This window comes from Bactrocera dorsalis, chromosome 2 (genome assembly GCF_023373825.1).
Source record: "Bactrocera dorsalis isolate Fly_Bdor chromosome 2, ASM2337382v1, whole genome shotgun sequence".
Lineage (NCBI taxonomy): Eukaryota > Metazoa > Arthropoda > Insecta > Diptera > Tephritidae > Bactrocera > Bactrocera dorsalis.
Window position 1 is genome coordinate 45,557,080 of NC_064304.1, and position 14,893 is coordinate 45,571,972.

The 14,893-nt window shown below is 38.4% G+C and overlaps 1 pseudogene; it reads left to right on the forward strand.

The window, feature by feature from the left end:
- The first annotated feature begins 239 nt into the window (after nucleotides 1-239).
- Nucleotides 240-369, forward strand: LOC125776888 (small nucleolar RNA U3; annotated as a pseudogene).
- Nucleotides 370-14,893: the final 14,524 nt, after the last annotated feature.

Consider the following 14,893-nt stretch of genomic DNA (forward strand, 5'->3'; position numbering starts at 1 on the left):
GCACAGCTCAGTCGACACAACAACACAACACAATGTTGCCATGGTTATGCTGTTGTTGTTTTTGTAGAACAATGTTTCAATTTTTGGTTGGAGACATATTCACATGTGTGCGCATATGTATGTTTGTATGCTTGTGCATTATTGAAGTTATACTCCTTTTTCTTTCGTTTGTCTTTCATTTCTGCGAATTCTCAACTATTTTACGTATGTTTTGGTTGAAATACTCTGCGTTGGCCTTTCAGAGTCACACAGAATCATTTCTGTGGTTTTTGAAATTGACCCACGATGACGAGGTATATCGTTTTATCTGGGAGCGTGAGATTTAAGAAAATCGCTCGCTTACAAGGGATAAAATGACTTCTGAGTGGCGATTTTAATGAATAAATTCACAGAATCATTTCTGTGCTTTTGGAAATCTATACTAATAAATATTTTTTTCTTACTAATAGAAAATAAATTTATCACAGCAATATACATAAACATATACATAATATTGCTGTGATAAATTTATTGCGAAAGCAAATGTTCTACAAAGTATGTACATATGTATGTATATTTCTATACTTAAACAAAATTATTAGAACCCATCGTATGTTTCTTGCATTCATAACCAAATCATACTTAAGTCAGCGCAACCCAGTTGTCAAGGGTGGTGTTGGTGGTAAGCGCTTGGAAGGTCAAGATGCTAACACAGGTCCCAGGTTCGAATCCCGACAGAATAATTTCTTAATTTTTTGCTTTTAACATCGTATACTATAAAAATAAATATTTTTCTTTATTTTAATTTCTATTAGTAAGAAAAATATTTATTTGTATAGTATACGATGTTAAAAGGCATACATCTTCTATCCTATCTTGTGTATCTGCACATGCTCATATGAGTGTATGTATACGCATGTGCGCGCATTGACTTGCATGTTCATACATTCATATATACTTATATGTACATATATTTGCATACATTGACGAACAAATAAATCACAAGCATACAAACATACATATGCGTACACATATGAATATGTCACCAACAAAAAATTGATCTTCACAAGTCAATCCGGCAGCCAAATTGGCGAAGAACAAAAGAGAGATGATTACGCTGCATATTCTCTTCCGCAACGAAGAGACGGAACTACTTTCTGAGTCAAAATTCATTCATTTAGACTTTATTCTTCATTTTATGTGCATAATAAATTTATAAAATGTGAATTTAAGTTTTCTAGTTTTCTTTCATAAAAATGATATGCATTTCTGAATATCACTAAGACGTATAACTTCATCCGCGCGTAGGGACTCCACGCACCTTTTTTTTTATCCCTGACATAAAGAGTAAAAATATACATATATGTGGTAAAAATTAACCACATACAAGTATCAACAAACAACGTTGCGATGGTGATCTTCATTCTCCGTTTTCTGCTGCAGAGGAGAAGGGCATGAAAAAATGGCCTATCCGCCGATATCTTACTTTACCAATACAGAAAGAAGAAAGTCTTAAATATTAGCGTATGTAATTGGGTGAAAACTGAACAACTAAGGCGTTGCATTACTATGTATACTTGTTCCTAAAGTCCACAATAAAGTTAACATATTTGTTCAAAGGTTTCATAAATTTAAGTTAATTTTTAATTAAGGATCTACATCTATATATATCAGTATCACCTATTTCACGTGGATTAATTTATAGTTATTTCTAAAATTTTGAAATATTTCGTATTGATACTATTATTTTGAGCGAACTGTGAAAAGATTAACCGTCAACAAACTGATTGGACTTTATCAGTGTGGTTATAAGCCTGGAAAGTCAACATCTTCTTCTTTACTGGCGTAGACACCGCTTACGCGGTTATAGCCGAGTTAACAACAGGACGACAGTCGTTTCTTCTTTTCGCTACGTGGCGCCAATTGAAGATCCCAAGCAAAGCCATGTCTTCCTCCACCTGGTCCTTCCAACGGAGTAGAGGTCTTCCTCTTCCTCTGCTTCCCCCGGCGTCAAATACTTTCAGAACTAGAGTGTTTTAGTCGTTACGGACGTCAACAACTGATCAGATATTTACCATGCGCCAAATCTCTTAAGAGATTTTAAAGCTTCTTTTGATAGCACGAAAAGGTACTGCCGCTATGCTGTTATATCTGAGCTTGGTATCCTCGCAATACCAAAAACTTCATTATGATCGAGATCCGATACCGAACAAGGCTTCAGACAAATTGACTCCCTATCAAATAAATGCAAACTGCCGAGCTAATATAAAAAGAACAACTTTTTGTTAGAGCGTACAGCCGCTGGCGTATGCCGATGATAGTGATAGACTTGACAATGAAGCGCAGCGAATGGGTATGGTAGTGAACGAGGGCAAGACGAAATATCTCCCGTCATCAGATAAATAGTCGTCGCACTCGCGACTTGGCTCTCACGTCACTGCTAGCAGTCATAAGTTACATAGAAGAAATCACAATACCTAGCTGTTATACTTAGCAGTCATAAATTGACCGGTCTTATAATTTTCAACAAAGTTTATAGACGATTTTTTGTATGTACCGAAGATACTGTGCTTACAGCATCATCATCCCAAAATACAGACGCTATAACTTCGCCAACCACTCTTAGACTGTTGCGATTTGCCATGTCCGAAGACCGGAATCACCATGTGCAGAAGAGGTTTGAATAATTTTGTTTTGAATTATGCGCTGTGTGCGAATTATAATCAACTACTTAGTTTAAAATAAATCCGAAATAAAGAAAATTTAGCAGCTTTTATAAAATTGCTTATTTCATTTTAAATTATTTGCAAATAATATGATTATCCAATTGAAATTGTTAAGCAAGTTTAAAGTTAACAAAATACAAATTGGAAGGGTTGCCGGTTGCTTCATTCACAAACAATGATTGAGTACAACAAGGAAAAACTACAAAATTAGTTTCTTCTAAACTATTCAAACTATATCCCCCAAATTTATACAAGGTTTATCATTTCGACAACTCTTGCGGCATGAAAAAATACGTGAAAACTGTTGATAGCCACGTCAACTCTCCATAAATCGGGTTTGTTAAAAAATTCTGAAAGTGCGATAAATTAATGACTCTATGCGGCAGAGACATTAAATTTCACATCCAAAATAGCACAAAAAGGTTCAACCAAGTATAAAAAAGGCGATGGGCGTATTACCGACAACATTATGAGTAAACATATTCTTAGGACCTACTGAAGCGATTTCAACCAAATTCTGTGATTATTATTATCCTGAAATTTATGTGACAGAACAGATAAAATCGGATGAATACTATTCTTATATCCTAAATACATATGTAATATGTGATTTTCAATCTTCCGGTTAGCTTTATACCACATGTATTAGTAAGATATGTAAGATATTTTAGAAAAATTAACTTAACACACAATATTGGAAATACTACGAGGTATGACAATTAAGTAATGAGACTGATTCCATAAAAACCGTATATTTGAAAATTATTCTACAACTCTGCCATCCCCTTCAAAGTAGTCCCCTTGGGCAGCTATATAGCGATTCCAGCGCGTTTTCCATGCTTCGTAACATTTCTGGCAAAAAAGTCACAGGGTGACATGTCGGGCAAATAAGGCGGCTGTTGCAACACGCCGATCCCTTTAGAAGCCAAATACTGGGACACGCTGAGGGCGGTGTGGCACAGCGCGTTGTCGTGATGAAGGATCCAGTTACGAGCGATGTCTGGGCGCACCCTGTTGACTAGTCTTCGCAATCTTTCGAGTACTTGGCAATAGTTGACTTGATTCACAGTTTTCCCCAGGCCTACTTAGTCCGAAGTAGCACCTCTTTACCAAGAGTCATTCTGCGTTGGATTACGAGGCTGACATTGTACAACTGCGAAGTTATGACCCTAAATAGTGACGTGGGAGACTAGTCGCGAGTGCGACGATTGTTGGTTTCATGACAGGAGATATTTCACCCTCCCTCGATCACCACTTCCTTATACATTCTGGCGAAAGCAGATCTTCCCGATTCTGACGGAGCTTTTGGTATTGCTCCACGTTAGCTTATACAACCGTATTAATTTTGCAACTCATTTTCGTTCAGTCAAAAGCAACTTTGAAATCGAATCGAATCGTCGGGCATGCTTTCGTCCGACCATACTCTACGAAGAAGCTGATGCATGCTCTTTACCAGTTCATCACCGCCGTGTTTGAGTAGCTTGGTCGACAATCCATCGGCCCCCGTCGCTTTTTTGTTCTTCAGACGGGTAATTGATACTCGAACTTCTTCATGGTCGGACAATGGAAATTTTTTTTTCAATATTTCTCTATTTATTGGATCTTGGTAAAGCCTAACAATAACTATTCAACCCTTAATTCAATCTGTTTAAACCTAAAGAAGCTCAAGAATGTGGTTGAGTTTTTTGGTAGAACGCTCCTCTCTAGTAGACTGTAGATAGATTCTTTTTAAAAGTGTTTGATTGCAGGAATTTGACAAGACATTAGCCAATGTGTTTATCATATAAATATCATAACAAAATTGGGAAATTGGATTCGCCATCTCCTGATGTTACGCCTTCATTGCCATTCAACAGGCTGGAAAAATGTTTCTCCAGCTCAAATATGTGCACTTCAAGTTGTCGTAGAAGACATATTTGGTCTCATCGTCCTTCTCTTAAGCCGGGGCGTGGGAGCAAATCAATGATATATTGAAGAATTTCCCTTTGATGCGGATTGATTGTGTTCATCCACCGGGGTGAATGCCAGGGCTCGGGGACGGAGACTCTCCCCCACCACGAATCTCACTCCGAATTTGCGCTCTTTTATATTACCAGTTTAGAAAATGCCACAAGGACTTACTCACCTCAGTCCTGGGGACCGGACATTTCAGGTGCATTCACTTAAATCGGTATCCTTAGCTATGGTCGTCCTCAAAAGGAGAGTCTTCCGTCCGAGGCTGTTGCATCGTTTTCATTGGGAACGTTTTTTGCGTGGCAAACACCGCACGGTGTTGGGCCTTTTCACTTTAGCTCGCCTTCGAACAGCTGTTGCTTGGCTACCCGTATCCTCTGGGTAGCCAAAGGACACTTGCGTGAAATTCTACAACTAACTTCCTTCTATGGAAGATTAAACTGTAAAATAAACAATTTTCTCACGTTTCTCCCTTATCTATTCATTGTCACCTTCTGACCGTATTGCAAGTGTAGCTAAGCATTGAAATTTATTTTCTGCGAGTTGCTCGCTTGTTGTCTCAACTACAATGTCAGGCGAAAGGATATATTAAGTAAGTAAATTGCATATCACTTCCAGTTGGAGCGTGTCAAAGCATTCTGCAATTTACTTTCTCAAATTTTTAAGCAACCTGTTGAATACTTTAGTAGAGTGGAATAAAATTATCTTGCACTTTTCCCACTTTTGCTGCATAGTAAGTGATAACGGAGTAGAATGAAAAGTTGTGCAAATATAGAAAGAAATGAACCACCATAATGAAGTAAAAGAGGTTTGGAATATTTAAACAGCGCGCAAATAAAAAAGACCAAAAAAGTAAAAGGTGGTGGAAACCACTTGAACATTTTATTTTAAATGGATTTACAAAATAAAGCAAGGCTTAGATTTCAAACAACTTTTAAGAAGGGTTATTAGCAGTTTAAAAATGTTAATTTGTTTAAATAGATCAAATATGTAAAGGGTGATTTTTTAAGAGCTTGATAACTTTTTTTTAAAAACAAACGCATAAAATTTGCAAAATCTCATCGGTTCTTTATTTGAAACGTTAGATTGGTTCATGACATTTACTTTTTGAAGATAATTTCATTTAAATGTTGACCGCGGCTGCGTCTTAGGTGGTCCATTCGGAAAGTCCAATTTTGGGCAACTTTTTCGAGCATTTCGGCCGGAATAGCCCGAATTTCTTCGGAAATGTTGTCTTCCAAAGCTGGAATAGTTGCTGGCTTATTTCTGTAGACTTTAGACTTGACGTAGCCCCACAAAAAATAGTCTAAAGGCGTTAAATCGCATGATCTTGGTGGCCAACTTACGGGTCCATTTCTTGAGATGAATTGTTGTCCGAAGTTTTCCCTCAAAATGGCCATAGAATCGCGAGCTGTGTGGCATGTAGCGCCATCTTGTTGAAACCACCTGTCAACCAAGTTCAGTTCTTCCATTTTTGGCAACAAAAAGTTTGTTAGCATCGAACGATAGCGATCGCCATTCACCGTAACGTTGCGTCCAACAGCATCTTTGAAAAAATACGGTCCAATGATTCCACCAGCGTACAAACCACACCAAACAGTGCATTTTTCGGGATGCATGGGCAGTTCTTGAACGGCTTCTGGTTGCTCTTCACCCCAAATGCGGCAATTTTGCTTATTTACGTAGCCATTCAACCAGAAATGAGCCTCATCGCTGAACAAAATTTGTCGGACGTAAAGCGCGAAACACATTTCGAACCGAACACTGATTTTGGTAATAAAATTCAATGATTTGCAAGCGTTGCTCGTTAGTAAGTCTATTCATGATGAAATGTCAAAGCATACTGAGCATCTTTCTCTTTGACACCATGTCTGAAATCCCACGTGATCTGTCAAATACTAATGCATGAAAATCCTAACCTCAAAAAAATCACCCGTTATAACAGCCACTTTTTTGGAAGGAATATATTCCCAGGGTAACGAGCTGTGTTATAAATGCTGTTCCAAGACAATGATAGAATAAATTACGTAATTAATATCCAATTAAATTAAATTAAATTAAATTAATGTGTATATATCGTCACCTGAAATGCAAAATAACGTATCATCAAAAAATTCAAAATTTAGTTTTTTACTGATTACGATTCACCACATCATATTACATATGTGTCACAAATTTTAAACTTCTGAGATCAAAAATACCCAAGCTATATTAAAAATTAAAAAAAATAACGTATCATCACTCATGTTTGTAAATGTAATATAACAGAGTGTTTTTTTTTATATCGAAGTTAGCCTTCATTTATTGTTTATGTTTATTTTTAGTAATTAAGTTCAATGTGCTTTGGTTAGTTTAGGCTACATGGTTGATCGGACATAGACTACTATATACATATATGTAGCCCTTTGTGAGGCCATAGAAAAGAAGAACCCCTGTGTTCGGACTTATAAATTAACAAAACGCTTCCCGCCAGTTCGGTGGGATATCTGAAGGTATGCGCCCGCAAGTGATTAAATCTTGACCTTCCTAACGCAAGACAGCCAAGAAGGAAGTGTTGAGTTGTTTCCACCTCATCTTCTTCCATACAGCTTCTGCAGATGGCGTCTGGTAGGATTCCCAGCCTTACTGCGTAGAAGCCAATAGAGCAATGACGACAGCGTGTGTAAAAATTGTGGCCCAGCGCTAGCCAAGCTTTCGCGACCCCCAGCTATTCAGTAAACGGGTGATTTTTTTTGAGGTTAGGATTTTCATGCATTAGTATTTGACAGATCACGTGGGATTTCAGACATGGTGTCAAAGAGAAAGATGCTCAGTATGCTTTGACATTTCATCATGAATAGACTTACTAACGAGCAAACGCTTGCAAATCATTGAATTTTATTACCGAAATCAGTGTTCGGTTCGAAATGTGTTTCGCGACAAATTTTGTTCAGCGATGAGGCTCATTTCTGGTTGAATGGCTACGTAAATAAGCAAAATTGCCGCATTTGGGGTGAAGAGCAACCAGAAGCCGTTCAAGAACTGCCCATGCATCCCGAAAAATGCACTGTTTGGTGTGGTTTGTACGCTGGTTGAATCATTGGACCGTATTTTTTTCAAAGATGCTGTTGGACGCAACGTTACGGTGAATGGCGATCGCTATCGTTCGATGCTAACAAACTTTTTGTTGCCAAAAATGGAAGAACTGAACTTGGTTGACATGTGGTTTCAACAAGATGGCGCTACATGCCACACAGCTCGCGATTCTATGGCCATTTTGAGGGAAAACTTCGGACAAACAATTCATCTCAAGAAATGGACCCGTAAGTTGGCCACCAAGATCATGCGATTTAACGCCTTTAGACTATTTTTTTGTGGGGCTACGTCAAGTCTAAAGTCTACAGAAATAAGCCAGCAACTATTCCAGCTTTGGAAGACAACATTTCCGAAGAAATTCGGGCTATTCCGGCCGAAATGCTCGAAAAAGTTGCCCAAAATTGGACTTTCCGAATGGACCACCTAAGACGCAGCCGCGGTCAACATTTAAATGAAATTATCTTCAAAAAGTAAATGTCATGAACCAATCTAACGTTTCAAATAAAGAACCGATGAGATTTTGCAAATTTTATGCGTTTTTTTTTTTAAAAAAGTTATCAAGCTCTTAAAAAATCACCCTTTAGTATAAGATACGGGAGCACAGATACGCTCCCATTCTACCGACAGCGGTTCTAGTGTGTCTTTTCTTGCTAGCTCATATTTCCTGCGATTCCGCTGTGGTCTGGCGCTCATATCATTCTTATCACAAAGACACTCGATGCTATTGATAGCGAGGTTAGGTCTTCGATCAGCTTTGAATTCTCTCATTGTTAATGAGTTCAGGGCTGGAATCGCCGCCCTGCTATCTGAGTCGATGGTCACTTCTCTGAAGAAGGTTGCACTCCGGAGTAGTAAACTGGAGTTTATAGAGAGCTCCTGACAGCAGACCCCTCCATCTTTGACCCATCCGTGAAAATGCTCACTAACCCCTTTCTCCAACGGCTTCTTCCCACCCACAACTCCCTCGGCATATGGGTAGAGAAGGAGCCGCCAGAGTTCGGTTTAGCGACTCCATGATCCAAGTGAACAGACCCGTGCTTTTTTAGGAATTCAGCAGATCATGCTTTTACAAAGTTTAACAATAACTAAGAAGAAATTGCAACATCTGCAGGACCTAGAAGCTTTAATTCCAGCAGACTGTTATTACTTTTATGATAATGTGTGAGACGATGCTTTCCGACTATCGAGGGTGTCATGAAACGCATTATAACTGGCGATGAGACCTGGATCTATGCTTACGACCCCGAAAACAACCGATCAATCGAGCGAATATCGTCAAAAGAGAGCCGAGACCAAAAAAATCGGGCCAAAGTCGCTCAAAAATCAAGGTCATGTTAACAGTTTTCTTCGGTTATCGTGGTGTTGTGCATTAAAAATTATTTCCAACTGGTCAAACAGTCCACAAGAATGACTGCAACCAGTATTTCAGAGATTGGAAAATCCGTTGGCAAAAGTGAATTGCATCGGGAGAGGATTACTTTGCAGGGGATGAAATTGATTTGGAAGAATAAATAATTTTCAAAATAAATAAAATGTCACCTTATTTTTTGGGCACAGCTTGTCATTGCACTCAATCTGTACGTTTTCAACCCCAGAAATTTGAATCCGTTTACAAAATGTAATGGAACTACTTTGCAAGCGTATAGTAATTATTAATGATTACAGATGTCACTGACAGTAATATTAACCTAAAACAACAATATTTCAAAGAATGGGTTAAGACGAAATTTAAATATACGTAGGAGTCAACTAACATTGTGGTTCTAAAACTACATAGCATAGGCGCAATGACAATTGCAATTAGAAGCATTTTTCTATACACCGTCAGCTCCGAACCAGAAAGTACAAAACTGCAAGACAAAATATCTTAATATGGAATTATTATTAATGACACTTTAATGTTATCTATTTACTGGCAAATGTCAATTGATTAAACTGCATATATTGGCTTTTATAAACGACAATTTTATTTCATATCCTCCTAAGCAGTAATCTCTTTATTTTAAATCTCAGCATCATGTTCATGAGTATTAAATTAGGGGTATCGAATTAATTCAAGCTAACCATGGAAGAGGGTTTAAGGAGAATCCTAAATCTAGATGAAGAGACTTCTCACCAAAGGAAAAATTAAAAATTATGTCTTTTATTATAAACTAGCTGACCCCGCAGTCGTTGTCCTGCGTGAAATTATATAGTTTAAAATGAAAAGAAAGTTAAATTTATATTTCTATTTTATATTTTATTATATTTTTTTTTTCAATGTAACGCAGCTTTATAAACAACATTTTTCGGTTTCTGTTCCGGTGTACAGAAAAGATGGTCTGATGGTTTTTCAACTCGTGAGCACGCTACGGCCGTGTGAAAAACATAGCATTTCTAAATTTATGCCTCACACTATGCGACTATCTTTAGGTCCTGTTGGCTGTCATCTCAAATTCAATTTTCACTGGAAACGGAATACGTTTGAACTGAAATGGCAAATCGTTAGAACTCAAAGAAATTCGTAGGATCAAGCATTCTGTCCCTTTGTATTCGATAGGTGCGTCACAATCAGTCGGGTTCCATTACACAGTTTCGGCGCATGAAGATTGGGAAACATAATAACGACGGATCCTACTTTGAGACGCAAATGATGCGGCGGTATACCAAGACTTTCCAAAGAATTTAGAAATTCCATTGGATAATTCACGGCGTCGTCTTCATAGTCAAGACGATCGATCGATTTGTATGAGCGTAAGTCTCCCGGAATTTGACTTTGAATCTTCCAGTTGAAGTCAACAACATCGGTATTTTTGGCAGCTAACATTGCGCGTGCACTTAAGGAATCGTAGTTACGATAATTTGGCCAATGTCCTAACATTTGTGATGAGTTCATCTTTCGTGAATTGCTAAAGGGAAGATGGAATTGATACCGAAGCACCGGAAGTATCAACCGAAATTTTACCATTTCCAATTTTTAGCGAAGACGATGTAAAATGTCTTTGACAATGCTGATGTTTATATCGAAAAGTATGCGAACTTCATTTTCATTCCAGTGATTAACGTGTTCCAGCAATTGTAATTGCTGGCTTACTTCTCCAAAACTTACACACATCGAACCATTTACAGTAAGCAATGACTCAAATAAAGTTGAAAAAGCGTACATTAATCAATAGCAACCGAAGGTAGAAACAATCGTCGTTTCTCGGGTGTGGATTGTATAAATTCGTCCTAATGCATTAGTTGATAAGACACCTGGATGTCAATCTACTGGTTGGCCTTGTTTTCTGCGCAACTATTCGGCGATGCATTCCAAGTATAATATTTGGCGACGTACTTACAAACCTATTTTATCGATTACACCAAACTGCAATACTCAACATTGATATGAATGTTTTGAATGTGAATTAGACAATAATGGTGAATCTAGTACGATTCATGTGTTGTTAACTTCGATATTCACTCTTCTAAATTAAACGCTGAATTTCTGCTATTGTCGCCTGGTGAGCGACGCCGATAGAGTGGATATCCATCATTTCTTGTTTGTGTTTCCGAAAGAAAAGTACGTGGATAGTGTTTCGTGCATTAATTGTCAGACATACAAACCAAAGTGGGTCTATGAACCATATATGAACCATATTGGTTTTCATCACTTCGTATAATACTGAATCTTTCTCTGCATCAGGAATTTCCGCAGAAATGATTTCATCAATTTGATCTGGTGTAACCACCATCCAAAGAAGAATGTGTGCGTGCGGCAAACCTCTCTTTTGCCACTCAACAGAATACATCTAGCAACTGACTGCACCATACACCTGCTTCAAGATAAAGTCCATCGAAGCTGTTGCTTGAAAAGTCTAGCTCTGACATCGTGACGATCGCTTGCTGATTGACCGCGATGCATAATACCGCACGTATGGCATCGCATTCTGGGAGTACTCGTACATGTGTTTTGGGCTGCTAATGTATGTTGATGCCAAAAAGAACGCCGACCGATATTAGCGCGACCTCTTCATGGCATCGTAACAAATTTCAATCTGTAATTGCTCACTTTGTTTGCAACACACATAACATTTTCAATGAATAATTTTCAAAAATTTTTGAAGCAAACGCCAAATTTGAAATATTTAAATAATTGAAAAACAAAACAAAAAAATTGAACAAAAAAATTTGTATGGAAAAAATTAACTTTTTGGAATTTTTCAATTTTCCGACTTTTCCTCATGAAAGACATACAGGTTTTTTATTTCTAAACCTTCCCCGATTCACGCAGAACATTCTCTTGAAAATTTCATTAATATTGGTTCAGCCGTTCTCTTAGCGTTACTATCATTCTATTTTTAGGGGTTTCCGGCAATTATTCGAATTTTTTTCTCCGCAGAAACCATCTCTGAACCTCAACGAACATTATAAAAAAAGAATTATCAAATTTGGTTAAGTCGTATGAAAGTTACGAGCGTACATACATTTTTGGCTATTCATTTTTATTTATATACATACATACATACATATGTATGTATGTAGATAGAAGATGAATATATATGTAAATTAATAATATGTTATAAGACACATTTTTATACTCTTGCCACCAGCTGCTACAGAGCATTATAGTTGTGCTCACCTAACGGTTATACGTAGGGTTTATATAAATGATCAGAATGACGAAAAAAAGTTGAAATCCGATTGACTGTCTGTCTATCCGTCCGGCCGTGTAAGCTGTAACTTGAGTAAAATTGAGATATCTCGATGAAATTTGAATGTCCATAGTACAAAAAAAAGAGCTCGATGGGCGTAATCGGACCACTGCCACGCCCACAAATCGCCACTAAACCGATAACATATAAAGTGTCATAAAGCACTAAGAAATAAATTAAGATATTAAACTGTAATTTGGAATAGGGGATCGCAGTAGCCAGGGGCAATTGTGGATAAAAAATGCCGAGTTAACAACCGCGCGCCAGTCGTTTCTTCTTTTCCAAGCGAAAACAGGTCCTTATCCACTTGGACCTTCCAACGGAGTGGAGGTCTCCTCTTCCCCTGGCGGGTACTGCGTCGAATGCTTTCAGAGCTGGGGTGTTTTCGTCCATTGGGTCATTATGACCTAGCCAGCATAGCCACTGGTTCCAAGATAGACGAAGTTATAAATATATGACTTCAAAGTTATGACTGTCAACTGTGACGTGGGAGCTTTCTCACGAGTGCGACGACTGGTTTGTTCGATGACCGGAGATATTTCGTCTTGCCCTCGTTCACCTCTAGACCCATTTGCTTCGCTGCCTTATCCATTCTGATGAAACCAGAACTAACGGCGCGGGTGTTGCGGCAAATGATATCAATATCTTCGGCGTACGCCAGCAGTATACTCTTATAGAAGATGGTACCTTCACTGTTTATCTCTGCAGCTCGAATTTTTTCTCCAGAAGTATGTTGAAAAAGTCACAAAAAAAGGAGTCACCTTGTCCGAGACTTTGTTTGGTATCGAATGGGTAGGAGAGGTCCTTCCCGATGCTGAGGGAGCATTTGATATTGCTCAACGTCAGTTCACGCAGCCGTATTAGTTTTGCGAGGATACCAAATTCGGACAAGGCTGTCAAAGGCAGATTTGAAATCGACAAAGAGGTGGGGTGTGCCGATTCTCTTTTCACGAGTCTTTTCGAAGATTTGGCGCACGTTGAATATCTGGTCGGTTGTTGATTTTCCATGTCTAACGCCACACTGATAAGGTCCAATCAGCATGTTGGCGGTGGGCTCTATTTTATCACATAATACGCTTGCTAGAACCTTATATACGATGTTGAGGAGGCTAATCCCACGGTAGTTGGCACAGATAGTAGGGTCTCCTTTTCATGGATTGGGCATAGGACACTTAAATTGCAATCGTTTGGCATGCTTTCGTCCGACCATATTCTACAAAGAAGCTAATACATGCTCCTTATTAGTTCTTCGGTACCGTGTTTGAAAAGCTCGCCCGGCAATCCATCGGCCCACGCCGCTTTGTTGTTCTTCAGACGGGTAATTGCTATTCCCACTTCTTCATGGTCGGGCAATGGAACGTCTGCTCCATCGTCATCGATTGGAGAATCGGGTTCGCCTTCATAATTTTAGTATGCTCTGGGCAACAGTCACTAGATCAACTCCGGGGTTCTACAAGAGTATGCTCCGGTTTTGAAACCTTCTGTTAGTCGGCGCATTTTTTAGTAGAATTTTCGAGCAGTACCTCTGTTGGCCAGCTTGTCAAGCTCTTCGTACTCACGCATTTCGGGCTCTCTTTTTCTGTCTGCAAATGCGTCTCGCTTCTCTTCAACTCTCAACAATCTGAGTAGAAAATCGTTCGACTATCTATTGTGATTGTAGCTTTTCGACCTCGAACCTTCCTTGTGTTTGTTGATGTGCGTTTTTTGCTGCACAGAGTCGGGTGCATACCTTGACTGCAACAAGATAGTGGTCCGAGTCGATGTTAGGACCTCGGAGCGTACGCACGTCTAGAACACTGGAGATGTCTTCCGTCTATTACAATATGATCGATCTGGTTGGTGGTATTTCGATCCGGAGACAACCAGGTATCTAAATGAATTTTTCTATGCTGGAATCTAGTACTATATACATATATCCATGTTTCGGGCCCCGGTGAAGTCGATCAGCCTCAACCCATTTGGGGATGTCGATAAATGTGTTATATATATAATTGAAATTTTAGGATAATAATTCTCTTATAATGGTTTGTCTGTGTATCAAAAATGGGTTGACCAATACTGCCCTTAGCCCTCATATACTTAACATAAAGATTTTAGAACATCCGTGTGACCTTTTACCGCATATATCGGTCAATATGTGAGTTATTACAATCAAAATAAGGGAGCGTATTTTACTCATAATAAAGCATAGGCGTGCATAAAATAGATAAATTTGAGCGAAAACTCGGTCTAACTCCTATATAAATAATATCAGGATTTTCGAACATCCTGCTGACTTGACTCTTTGTGATTCGTTTTAGACCTTAAAGTATTTCTCTGGTTTTGATTTATTCAAGGTGCAAAAGTGTAAAATGTTCGGTTCCACCCGAACTTAGACCTTCGTTACTTGTTATTTGTGATTTCTTTGTTTTAAAATAAAAAGTATTCATATTTCAGAGCACCAAATTTTGCTCTATATTTGTATTATGTTTAATGGCAAATATTTGG